General features: G+C 30.6%; 1 protein-coding gene across 2 annotated transcripts in view; it reads left to right on the plus strand.

Annotated features, from left to right (window-relative positions):
- Nucleotides 1-13,358, plus strand: part of LOC103571944 (tRNA dimethylallyltransferase) — a 263,909-nt gene that overhangs the window by 180,027 nt on the left and 70,524 nt on the right. The gene's annotated exons all lie outside the window — the stretch shown is intronic.

Here is a 13,358-nt window from a genome sequence, read left to right on the forward strand (position 1 = left end):
GATCTCCGATGTTCGCATCCGTGGCCGTTTCGACAACTTCTTTTTTGGGAGGACCGCTAAACTTAACCCGTGAAGGGAAGAAGGGCCCGTGAGTGGGAGTTGTCTGAGTCCGAGACATCACATAAATGGGCGTATCTCCGTTTTTGGGAGTGACGCACTTCGACCTGTAAAGGCAGAGGTACGCGTCAAATGTGGATGTGGAAGACGATTGAGATGCATAATAAGATAATCACGTCGGGGTCACCACTTTATTAACGAATCGACAACGTCTTATAATTCGATAGAGCCGGCTGCACGCACGAAAAAACATGACTCATGCGGCGTTACCTCGCTCTGAGGCGTTCCATGTAAGGCTTAAAGTGCAAGCGAGAGCGCGGAACGAGCGACAAAGAAGCACAATCGGCCTTTGCGTTCGGCAGCGTTCGACATCCGTATCGCTCCTAACTATTTCACGATGAGTAAAAAATCGATGGCTTTACTATTCAATCGAAATAATTATCGAGCGTAGCTATGATTTAAAAAAATTAAAACATAAATATTAAACCTTCCACATATCACAACAACGTGTCTGAAATGACAGGTTGAACCAGCCATCCGTCGAAGGGAACATTTTCTCCTATATCAAACACATTGAGGCGGGCTTTTTAAAAAATAGATTTACGAAAATTTTAATGTTTTCAAATTTTCAATTTTAAATGTAAGATTTATAAACAATAATTTAATCATTGTTTATTCTTATAATGAATTATTTAAAATTATTACTTTTTCATAACAAATTACAATTAAATTTGCAAAAATAATTAAGTAACTAATTGAAAAAGTTTAATTATATTATTAAAATAATAAAATCAAAATTTAAATTTTAACAATTGAGTAGAAATTTAAACAATACATTTTATTCAAGTATTTTGTTGTATTTTTATTTTTTAAATTTAAAATGATTTTCTGAATGAAGAATTTTATGAAGAATTTTTTTTAATTGTTTCGAGCGACGATTTATTTTGCAGAACCGCTTACAATGCCACCTAGGGTTGCCAACTATACTGTTTTAAACAGTATTATACTGTTTTTCACTAAATTATACTTTTTACTGTTTAACAAAAATAAAGTATACAAAATACTGTTTTCAGCATCAAAATGCAAACACATTATTGCTTTTAAGCGATTGTGCATCAGACGTTAATAACTCAACAACACTAGGAGGCACCACCATCGATTTGACTTTTTCAAGACACATTAAACTCGAAACACTCCCTTTCATTTCCTACTTTTCCTATCATCGTCCTATTCTCAACAGAATAACACAGATTGTGAGAAATTAAATATTACACATGTTTAAAAGTTGTAAAACAATTGCTCAAAGCACATTTATACTTGTAAAAACTATTAAATTGTAAAAAAAAATTGACATAATTGTATTTATGCGTACAAAGAAATCTAACTTGATCAATTTCATTGTGATTTCCAATTTCCTCCTTCTCTATATACAGACAAATCTATTAAACAAATGAAATTAAAATTTTCTTTTGAAAAATTCTACCATTCCATCAGTATTTTCTTAAGACGTTTTTTTTTTTAAATGCAACCATTCCATCAGTATTTTGCTATGACGTTGTCACGTTCAACTATTGTCAGTAAACCGACTTTACAGACAACCGATTTTTTCAAATATTTGCCTTTTTAACCTCAAAAAGTCAATTTCCTGGCATGTACTTACCTTAAAAAATGAGGACATAGGTGCAATTTTATATTAAACTATAGGATTAATGGCATGATGAAGAATGCCGTTATGTTTTGGGATACTTCATTGACAAATATTTATTTGGTGAATGTGATTTTAAATAAATATGTATTTCTTTTTCCTAATTTAAGTTATGTACCCCCACACTCTCAGTCCCCTGGCTCATAATAAATTGGCAAAATTTCTATTATTGTACACTGTTGATAAGATAATTATTTTTCTCATATTTATTTATCTTGTGAAGATGGCAGTGGTGACGGATATTTATATATAAGCCATTATTTAGTCAACGTTTATTGTTATTCTTGTGTCAACAAGCAGGATGCTAACACTCAATTTATCAGTCCTCTGGTAATAAATATTTTGATAATGCATTAATAATTATGTTAAAATTATATCGATTTTACTCTCTTTTCATTGCTATATTTTATATTAAAAGCAAACACAGTGATATTTGATTTCAATTAGTAGATTTTATGTGTTTTATAGTAACAACGTCAGCCCCTTGGTGTCGATTCCCAGGCAGTTTTTTTAGCCAGGGGACTGACGTTGTTCGAATGTAAGTCATTAACTTTACTTGGAACATGGAGACAGACCGCTCGCACTCAGCACACCAAAGCATTGCAGATGCAGAATCTACCGCCTATAGCCTCAATCCAGACTTCTCACTGACCGAGCTTTAACTTGACTCCCTCTACTCTCAATCCAGCCATTTCATTGAAGCGCGGATACCGAATTTTCCCACTCCGCTCCGAACATTCTAGAAGCTGGCTCTTGAGTATAAAAGAAGGGAAGCTGAAAGCGGTAGCGCATTCATTCCTGACCAGTTCTACTGTACAGAATAACTTCAGAAAGCGAGCAAGGCTATCAGCGAATAATTATCAACCTATTCAAGCGAGCAAGGCTTGAATAGTCATCAGCTACATCTCGATAACAGACAGTACTTTTAAGAACAAACTCTCACGTTATCCTAGCTCTTTTCAGGGTGAGTCAACTAGACCTCGGGGTTTCGTAAGAAATTTTCACATCTCAATAGCTCTTCTCAGGGCTAGTCAATCAGACCTCCGGATCTAGCGTAAGACTACTTGCCTATAGCAACGGTTCTTCTCAGGACCCTCATCGAAACACTCGCAGTCATCTTCAGCTAGAACGCAAAAACTCAACGGTCTTTTTCAAGACCAAACCGGCCTTTTTCAAGGTTACCAAATAAATCGAACGTAAGAATTCACATCAGAGGAAAGCTATACCACCGGCAGACTTTTCATTAAACAGACGTAAAGGCAAAAGACTGATTAACACACTGATTAATGCCATATTATATCTATTTAAATCATCTTTTTATGTTATTATAATTATCATCAAGTTTCAGTAATTAATTATAATTATTATGAATATGATTTTATTTACAAAACAAAATGGAACCTACTACAAAAAAAAAGACAAGAATTAAAATTTTGTAGAAGAAAAGAAACTAGAAGAAAAATCGTTTACTCAAAACTAAATGTGATCCTGTTAAATTAGCTAAATACCAAGCAAAGCGAACGTTAAAATATTTAAAAAAACTCTGTCTATCGGATGACCCTGTGGGCCAGCTCCAAAACTTCTTACTGTTTTTGCTCAAGCTCAAGGAGCTCGAAAGCATTGTTGAAAGTACATTTTCGAGCTCGAAAATACTTTTGTTTGCCATTGTTTTCGAAATAAAAACGTTTCTTACCATTTATCTCTTCAATGATATCCTTCGGATGAATTAGCCGATTGAGACGGTTGAGGTGGCAATCAACGTGTTTTAATAAGTACTAGAGCTGATTACATTTTTGGATTGATTAAATAAGTCACTTCGAAGATAATCGAAACAAACCGTTTTTTAGCATTTTTTTCGCCAACAATATCTCTCAAACAAATCACCGATTCAGATGATGAAGGCGGCGATCGACGCGTTTCATCAAGTTTTAGAGCTACTTCCCAGTGAACACATGACCTTGTTTTGACGTCATACGTAGGTCATAGAAATGTCACGGCATCTTACGTAAATTTGATGTTAATCTGACGTTCTACATGACTTTAATATGATGTTAAAACTTGACAACAGATTGATTTAAGCATGACTCTTGTATGACGCCAAAGTTATGACTTATGTATTACGTATGCTTGACATCAAATTTACATCACATTGTTACGTAATAATAAAGTCATTATTGTAAATCATAATGACGTAATTTTAAAATCATACATTTATGTCAGTAGCAAAGTCACGGTTATACGTAATATGGATGTCACTCTTAAATCATATCTTTATATCAGTGACAAGTCAGTATTTTATGCAATGCTGATGTGATTTCTGAGTTATAGTGTTTTCATCATCTATTTATTAAAATAAAACAATCATAGAATGAATTTTCAAAAATGTGTAAATGTGTAAAAATACCAACTAAATATCGAACATTTTTGGGGCCAAAGTAATTGATGAAACCGATAATAAATTTCAGACGAAAATGTGACGATAGTATAAACTTTTTTGATATTAAGATTGTGAAGTGTAGTATTGCAATTTTTCAATCGATTGAATTTCATAAAATTTTGTGGAATTGTTTAATGTTTCGCAAAATATTATATAAGGTTTTTTAAATTTCATATCACAACAGAAAATTAAAAAATTTAAAGAAAATTAATAAATTTTTATAAATGTTTTTATAATTATCATCAAGGCCGAAAAATATTGTTTTTATAAAATTTCATATAAGTTCATAGAGTTTTTATAAATTTTGTAAAAATCCATCACGAAAACTTATTAACTCTGTCTTTTCTGGCATTTCACTCTAAATACATTAATTAAGCACAAGACTTGAACTATCGTGATCTGGACCAGTGATCAACGTTCAGGACTAAAAGGCCAACGTTCAGCCAAGAGGAGCCGTGTTCGAACCCAACAGACGCTCAGGATTTTTTCATCATTTACTGCTATCAATTCGTGTTTCTGAATTTGTAGTGCGTTCGCGCGGTAATAATCGAATAAAAAATCCGGTATTCAATTTTTTTTTTTTTTTTTTTTTTTTTTTTTTTTTTTCAAAAATATTTTTTCCGGATTGATGATTTTGACATCACCCATATGTCATACTGACGTCATGGAATGACACACAGACATCACATTTAGGTCATTAGTTTTACATCATAATCTTTCGTGAAAAAGTGTGAAATAATGAGTCACACCTGACTCATTCGTGACTTATATCTTACGTAAATTATGACATAGCGTAAAATCACTCTGACGTCAAATTTACGTCAATGTGTTTACTGGGTTATATTTTGAAGTCGATCGTTCAATTTGTTTCTGAGAAATCAATAAAAACTGAAAAAAGAAAATTTTTTTTTGTAATTCGCAAATATTTTCGAGTCTACTTCATCAAATAATCTCAAATTTTCAGGAAAGTTGATGGCCAACAAGCTCTTTTGATTGCCGTCTTAACCATCCAAATCGGTTCAGTATTTAAAAAGTTATAGACTGTTCACACACATACTCACACACACAAAGACACACACACGCGCGCGCGCGTGTGTGCGTGGACATCATTCTGAAAATAGCCAGAATAGCTTCCTAAGACCTCAAAACGTCGACATCCGATGTAAACTCGATTTTCGAAAATCGGAATGAAAACAATAACTTCCCGAATTTTTGAAAATCATGGATTTTCTTAGCGGAAAGTTGAAAAAAAGAAACAGTATTAAGGACATGACTCCCCGTGAGCAAAGGGTAACTCGCAGAAATCAGAAAATACATTCCGTTAAGTATAGGAATAAAAATTCAATGAATAATATAAACAATAGTCATCGAATAGGAACTGTGACACCTACTTTAAATAAGATTATAAATCTTCTGAATTCTACAAGCAACAGTATTCCAATCACACCTATGCAAAGTGAAATTTAAAATTCATAAAAGATTAAATCTACAAAAAAAAGCCCAAGACGAAGATTTTCAAGATCTATGGAGAAAAAGAAAGTTGGATCAAGTTACTGCTTAACTAAAATTAAAAGTTAATCGCTATAAACAGAGATATAAGAGATTAAGACGGAGTATTGAGGAGGAGCTGTGTGATCTAACACCTCAAAGAAAAATGGACCAAATGGTAAAAGATCGTAATCAAAAGCAATAGTTGGTTACAAAAACTCTTTTTGGTGAAGTTCTACAAAGACACATTTCTAAAAATTATTTAGAAATGAAACTCACAAAGGTAAATTCAATTTTAATCGTGTTGTAGCTAGACAAATTGTAGATAAATATAAGCTGTGGAGGTTTAAAAATAAAGGTATAACATTCAAAACGATATACTATAACAAAGCAAAAGCAGCTGATAAAAATTATAAATTAAAAATACACACTATAGTTAAAAAATTTTATAAAGATGATGGTAACAGTCATCAAACTTCTGAAATAAACGAGTCCGTTACTCGTAACAAGATGAAAAAACAAAAACGTTACCTACTAAATTCAATGTATAATCCACGCAAAAAATTTTTGCTATCAGAATCAATCAAAATTGAATACTCTTATTCTGTCATTTACGCCTATTTTGGATTATCCCACCTAAACTTTCAAACCAAAATACGTATACATGTATTCAAAACGAAAATAGAGATTTGAAGCTTTCTGCCTTAAATAACGCTAAAATTGTTCAATTTGACAATTACCAGATGTTATTACAATTGATTTGTTGTGATCGTTACAATGAAATCTGTTTAAGAAGAGCTTGCACTAGTTGCTTTAAAAAATAATTGCCCTACGAAGAGTTTAATAACTGTGAAGATATTGTGGTTCAGCAATGTATTAACGCGAAAGAATTAATAGCTGATTCTAAAATCAAGAAGGAACGCTATATTATGAAGTATAAGAAAACAATACAGCAAATTGAACCCAAAGACTTGATTGAACAATTAGAAAATGACTTGCAAAAATTTGTCGTTCATGAAACAAATATTGTGCATCAATATCAAAGCTTTAAACCATTAAAGCAATTCATTTCTGAAAAAGATGCCTTTTTACACATGGATTTTTCGGAAAATTACTCTTTGAAATGCAACCAAGAAATTCAAGCACTTCATTTTTGTGATTCTCGCACTCAAATTTCTCTGTATACAACTGTTGTGTACACCAAAGATGCGAAAGTTTCTCACTATACCATTTCATCCGATCTCTCTCACAATGCAGCAGATATTTGGGCCTATCTCAAACCAATAATAGCAGCATTACCTGCAACTGTAGACAATGTACACTTCTTAAGTGATAGAGCTGTTAATACAGGGATAATATGGTTTTTTTCCGAGATTGCAAATTTTATGAGTTTTATACGAAAATTATAACATTTTCCTGGAATTACTATGAAGCAGATCATGGAACGTCAGCCAGATAGAGTGGGTGCAACTTGTAAAAAAATTGCCGATTAGGTAATCGCTCAAAAAGACGATATAATGAATTCATAAGAGCTTGTTAACACGTTACGTCGTAAATGTCCTGCAATAAAAATTTCTATTATTGAAGATGTTGATATTAATAGAATGGATGACCTGATAACTGTCAATAAAAATGAACCGATTCCTTTTCAAAAAACTCTCAGGGTTCACCAAATTGTTTCTCATGTACGTTATCCAAATCATCTTATTATGAAAACGTTGAATTGCTTCTGTGATCCTATAATTTGTTAACATTACAAGTAAGGATTCATACAATTTAAAAAAAAAATGAAAATTGTTCAAAGTGTCATTCAATATCCACAGCTTCTGAAAATGAAACTCTCGAGGAGCTATGTGAAGAGTTAAGAACAGAAAAACAAATCAACTATACACGGGAAAAAAATATTGTTCTGATAAAGATACTGTATAGTTACAAAAACAATACGCAAGAGTTATCTACTAGATTGTTACTGCAACGATCTACTGTATCGTTCTGACAAAAATATGGTAGATAACTCTGAAACCTATACCGTATCGATTAAATAAAATAATTTATAAAAGTGATTTATCAGTTATCGTCTAAATAAATTTAAAATATGAATATAAATATTAGAGTTGCCCAAAATAACCAATAATTCTTTTTTCGAGTCTCTTATGAAAATTTGTTGGCTTATGATGTTTTCAGCAGCCTCTCCGAAAATCAGTTCTATAAAAAATTTTCAAGAGATCGCTCATTAATTCTGAAAATATCAAAAGTGATTGGAATTCGGATTTTTTACTTCTAAACTTTTTTTTGTCGTGGCGGCAATAATTCATATTTATAAAATCATATCTGTACTGAAAAATTCAGCCCAAAATTCGAATATTTAAGTAGCATTCAAGAATTTTAAATATTATCTGATAATATATGTCTAATACTTTGAATCAGTTTCTGCATTTTTTAATAACCCAATTATTGTCACTTTACTATAATATAACTTTTGTATAACCAAAAATATACAAGATAGCATTAAACAATATAATTTGGTAAGTTTTGTGTAAACAAAAAACCCTGAAAATTTAACTAAGAAATAAAAAACTATGTAAATATCTTATTATTCTATTACTCGGGTTATATTTCCATTAATTTTGATGCAAATTAATGGTGAAAATATCAAGAAGCTTTACTATTAATATTCAATGATCGCTCGAAAACGATCAAATGATAGCACTCGAAAACATTCAAAACTCTTGAGCGAGGTTTAAATATTTAAATTTTGTGCTTAAATTTTCAGCGTAGTGATGATTTCACGAATATGAGCTATTGCTACCACGAGAAAGAAAAAAATTTGAAATAAAAAATTCAAATTTCGATCATTTTTGATATTTTCAAAATTCGTGAGCGACCTCTTCAAAATTTTTATCGAGCTGATTTTTCGAAAGACTTCTTAAAACATCTTAGCCAACAAATATTCATAAGAGTGTTACGTCCTGGTTGATGTTTTGGGGCTGGCGTAATTGAGCGGTCGATTTGAATTGGACGTAATGAGAACTTACATATAATTATAAATAATTATTAAGTATGGGTTGAAGAGGCACCATTTGGTGGTTCAAATAAACTGGTTGTTTGATTATATGGGTCATTTCAAGTCAAATCGACCAGTAGTTGGAATCGACCCCTTTCAATTTGGAGGAAATTTGGTCAAAACTTTTTTGTTATTATAAAACAGAGATTTGCCAAAGGAAAAAAATTAGAAAAATTTTTTGCGAAAGTTATTCAAAATTTAAAATTTTACTATTTTTCTAATTTTTCAACTTTATTTTTTGAATATCTCGAAAAGTATGATAAATACAGAAGTGGTCTTGGTATTGCTTTGAAGGGGATGTTTAGGGCTATTGGAAAAAATATATTTCGGAAAAAAATTTTCAAAAATGAGAAAGCTGTCGAATTTTGAATTTTTAAAAACCGTCAAAATCGTATGGCGACACAATATTTTGGGCTCAAATTCTCACTACACTACCTCGAAACAATCTTAAGAGATCCTGAAAATTTCAGAGGGGTGTTTTTTTTTTTTTTTTTTTTTTCTCAAAGTTATGAATTTTCGAAGTTTGGTAGGAAAAAAAAAAAATTTTTTTTTCACCCCTGAGTCTAGCATAGTTAAGTAAAAAATGTCATTTTGTGTAAAAAAAAGTTGTACGATCTAAAACGAAATCGTGAAATGCATGCACTACATAGCTATAAAAGTATAGAGTGGAGCAAATGATGAGAAAACTCACACATTGATTCATTTCATTTGCAGTGCAATGAAATTGTCAGTTAAACTATTAATGCATTAATTATTGATTGCATGCGTCCCACGTGTATTGTTTTAGATCTGAAAAGTATTTATACATCTATTCAAAACTCACAATCATAAATTTTCAGGACTATCTGTAAGAAGTTTGGAATCTATATGTGGTTTTAAATCTTGATGAGCCTCAGAGATATTATTTTACAGTTGTGAGTCTGTTTTCAAATCGTGGTATATTAAAAAGTTTTTTTATTTCGATCATTATTATCTACTTTTTAATATTACATGAGCGAAATTTTGAAATCGATTCTGAACACCTTGATAAAACCTGAATATATCTGAAATAGGAAATAGTTATGTATACCTACATGCAATCTATCAAACTAGTTAATTGTTTTTTTTTCTGAAAAATAAAGTAAAGAAGTAAGCAAAAATCATGTTTTATAAAATTTATACTTAAAAATATCAAAATAAATTAAAGCCAGATCTTTTTTAGTTAAAAATTTTAAATACATCTAGGATCCTAATCGTCGCATTCTTTCGATTTCCTTAATTGAATCTTAATTAAACGATGTTTTTTTTTATCGGTCATTCAGTTGTGAGCTATATTTAAAATGTAAGTCATATCCAGAAGTTAATTCTGGAATGAACACGAAAATTTTAGCCGTGCAGACAAACAAAGGGATACGAATTTTTTAATCGATTTTTTTTTTTCATTTGTATATTTTTGTTTTTTTCTTATTTTCTTGCACTGTCATCTAATTCTGAGTTATGCTTTAAATTTCAAATCTCCAGTTCATCGAAAAGTTGGTATAAATTTTTTTTCTGCCAAAATTCGAAAATTCATAATTTTGGAAAAAAAAAAAAAAAAAAAAAAACCCTCTGAAATTTTCAGGATCTCTTAAGATTGTTCAAAGGTAGTGTAATAAAAAATTAGAGCCCTAAATTTCGTGCCACCATACGATTTCGACGGTTCTTGAAAATTCAAAATTTCAAGCTTTTTCATTTTCTAAAATTTTTTTCCGAAATATTTTTTTCTCAATAGCCCCAAGTATCCTCTTCAAAACAAAACGAAGACCATGTCTGTATCTATCATACTTTTCGAGATATTCGAAAAATAAAGTTCAAAAATTAGAAAAATAGTAAAATTTTGAATTTTGAATAACTTTCGCAAAAAATTTTTCTTCTTTGGCAAATCTCTGTTTTATGATAAAAGTTTTGACCAAATTTCGTCCAAATTGAAAGGGGTAGATTACAACTAATGGTCGATTTGACATGGAATGACCCATATATTATGTTATATCTCAATCCGATTCATTCAATTGTAAAAGAATAATTTTGAATAATGTGAAAATATACTATTGAATCAGTTTATGAATTTGTTAAAGTGCTCTTAACAATAACTTCAAAAGTGTGAGAAAGAAGTTGAGTATTTAATATTGAGCCTGACTGCTCTCGATGATTCTATATTTCAGAAGACTGACTTCTCTTGATCGAGAAAAACTAGAGTAACTCTTATCAATACGTTTGGGCATTAGAACCGCGCATCGATTCATATGGAGGGGTCATTCGAGATAACGCATGTTCTCGAATGATCCATTCTAATATTTATTGAAAATGCTTAATTCTCACGATCTCTCCGCTTTTGTTACTAACAAATGAGTCACTTATCTATTAACAAAAGTTAACTTAAACAAAATAGATGTTTGTGCAGCTGCACGTCTCGAGGATTTACTCGAGGCGTCAGTGCTTATTTATATTTGATAAAATATAGAAATATAACTTTATCAACTATTACTCATATCCTTAACGTTCAAATATCTTCAATAATATTATTCTTTTAATATATTATATTATTTTATATAATTAATTAAATACTATGGAAATTACGTGGTTATCGATGTTCGACATAATTAGTTAGATTTAAGGTCGGTAATTAGAGAAGTAAATGCCCACGTCATCTGACGTACAGACTGGGACGTAACACGCACCCACCCGTTAGACGAGCGCCCTCGCTCGTTCGGACCGTATCTGTGAAAGATACTAAATATTAAAAAATTTTTACTCTACCGACGTGAAATCTGTACACGTTTAATTTTTTTTAATGTGATATTTTTATGTTTATTTTATTTTTTTATTATATATTTATTTATTTATTTATTTTTTTTTTCAATCATTAGAGGATCATGTTCACATATCAATTTATTCATGCAATCCTATATAATATAAATGTCTTATAATAGTTACATACGCAAAAAAAAAATTATTTCTTTTTGTAAAGTGGGCGAATAAATCAGTTGGATCTGGTTTAGGCGAGGTAAATTAAAAAATTGAAAATTACTCAGATTTTATCAATAAATAAATTATAGATTTATTTACACTTATTTACACTTAAAAATTTTGAGAACTTATATTGAAGCGAATGCGACTAGAAATTCATACGCGATAGCAAATGCAAACTCAGATATTTTATTCACGTATAAATTGACACGTGGTCAGTAGCGGTTAAGTTCACGGAAATTAATTTACAATTAATTACTAGCGAAAGAACAATTCATATATTCTCAATAAATAGCAACCTTGATATACTGACTAAATATTGAGGATAATTCAGGGTAGCGGTTTAGTTTAATATCACAAAGGCTATTAATTACTGAAGCGGTTCAAGCACGAGGTTGCAAGTAGCAAAGACACGTTGTAGAATAAAAATCGGTAGCGTCGTTGAGTTGTCGAGAAGCTTGGTGTCGACGTGGCAGCCTTGCTGCATATAACGAATTTTCCCATTGGCTTAAAAGCGCGCCAACAGGTAGCAGTTGATAGCGAACTCTCTCATTGGCTGACCAATATAAAACGAATTATGTGATTGGCCAGCTTGTAGCGGTTTCTCAGGACTCTTGAAACGGTCCTGAGTTAGAAATTTTATGTGCCGGGCCCAAATAGCGAGTGACCCGGCACTATTCTGACCTTCAGTCAGTAGCGAGCTCGGCAACTCCCGAACCGAGCGGAAATGCACGAAGCTTGATTCAAATTAATCAAGCTCGTGACTGAACACTTTTATTCCTTAAGATTATTATTATAAAAAAAATTTTATATTATACACTTTTTTTTCCTTATTTTTTCTTTCTTTTTTTTATTATATATAACTAAATTATTAAGCAACTGTCGTTTTCAGTTATGCATATGAGTAAGAGAAAAAAACATTTTTATTGTTTTATTCGTCGATTATTATTTTATTATAGTAATTTTTTTTTATTCATTTATTTATTTTTTTTTTTCAGTATATCTATATGATATATCCTGTTTAACTATCTTCTTTATTATTTTACTTTTGCTTCCCTTTCCTATTCTTTTTATATATTTAATATTTTATCTTTAGAAATCTGGTTATTATTATTATATTTTTACAATTGTTTATTGTCTATTTTGCGTTATATTATTAATTATTATTATTAGATATTATTATACTAGTTCTAGTATGTTTGAGTACTAGCATCATTTAATTAGTTTTATTTTTTTTCTTATTTAATCATATCTTTGCTAATTATTTAAGTTCAATTATGTCTATGAGTTTCCAACCTTTCAAAACTATTTAGAAATAAAGTCTAAATTTTCTTAATTATACGTAGTTATTATATTTCTTACATTTAATTAAATCAGATCATGAATTATTTGATTTCGTTTATTTTTCTTTGTTACTTTTAATAAATCATTTTGTTCCCTAGAGTTACTTAAATGCGTTTTTGAAAAGGTACTGGTGTAAAAAAAATTTCGATTTACTTATAAGCTATCTAAGCTCTGTCACAATGGATGAGTTTTTTTTTCGAGGTTTATATTCAATTTCTATATCGTTTTTATCTGGAAAAATTTCAGTAATTTTATAAGAACCTAAATAATTGTCATCA

The sequence above is a fragment of the Microplitis demolitor genome, chromosome 7 (genome assembly GCF_026212275.2).
Source record: "Microplitis demolitor isolate Queensland-Clemson2020A chromosome 7, iyMicDemo2.1a, whole genome shotgun sequence".
Classification (NCBI taxonomy): Eukaryota; Metazoa; Arthropoda; class Insecta; order Hymenoptera; family Braconidae; genus Microplitis; species Microplitis demolitor.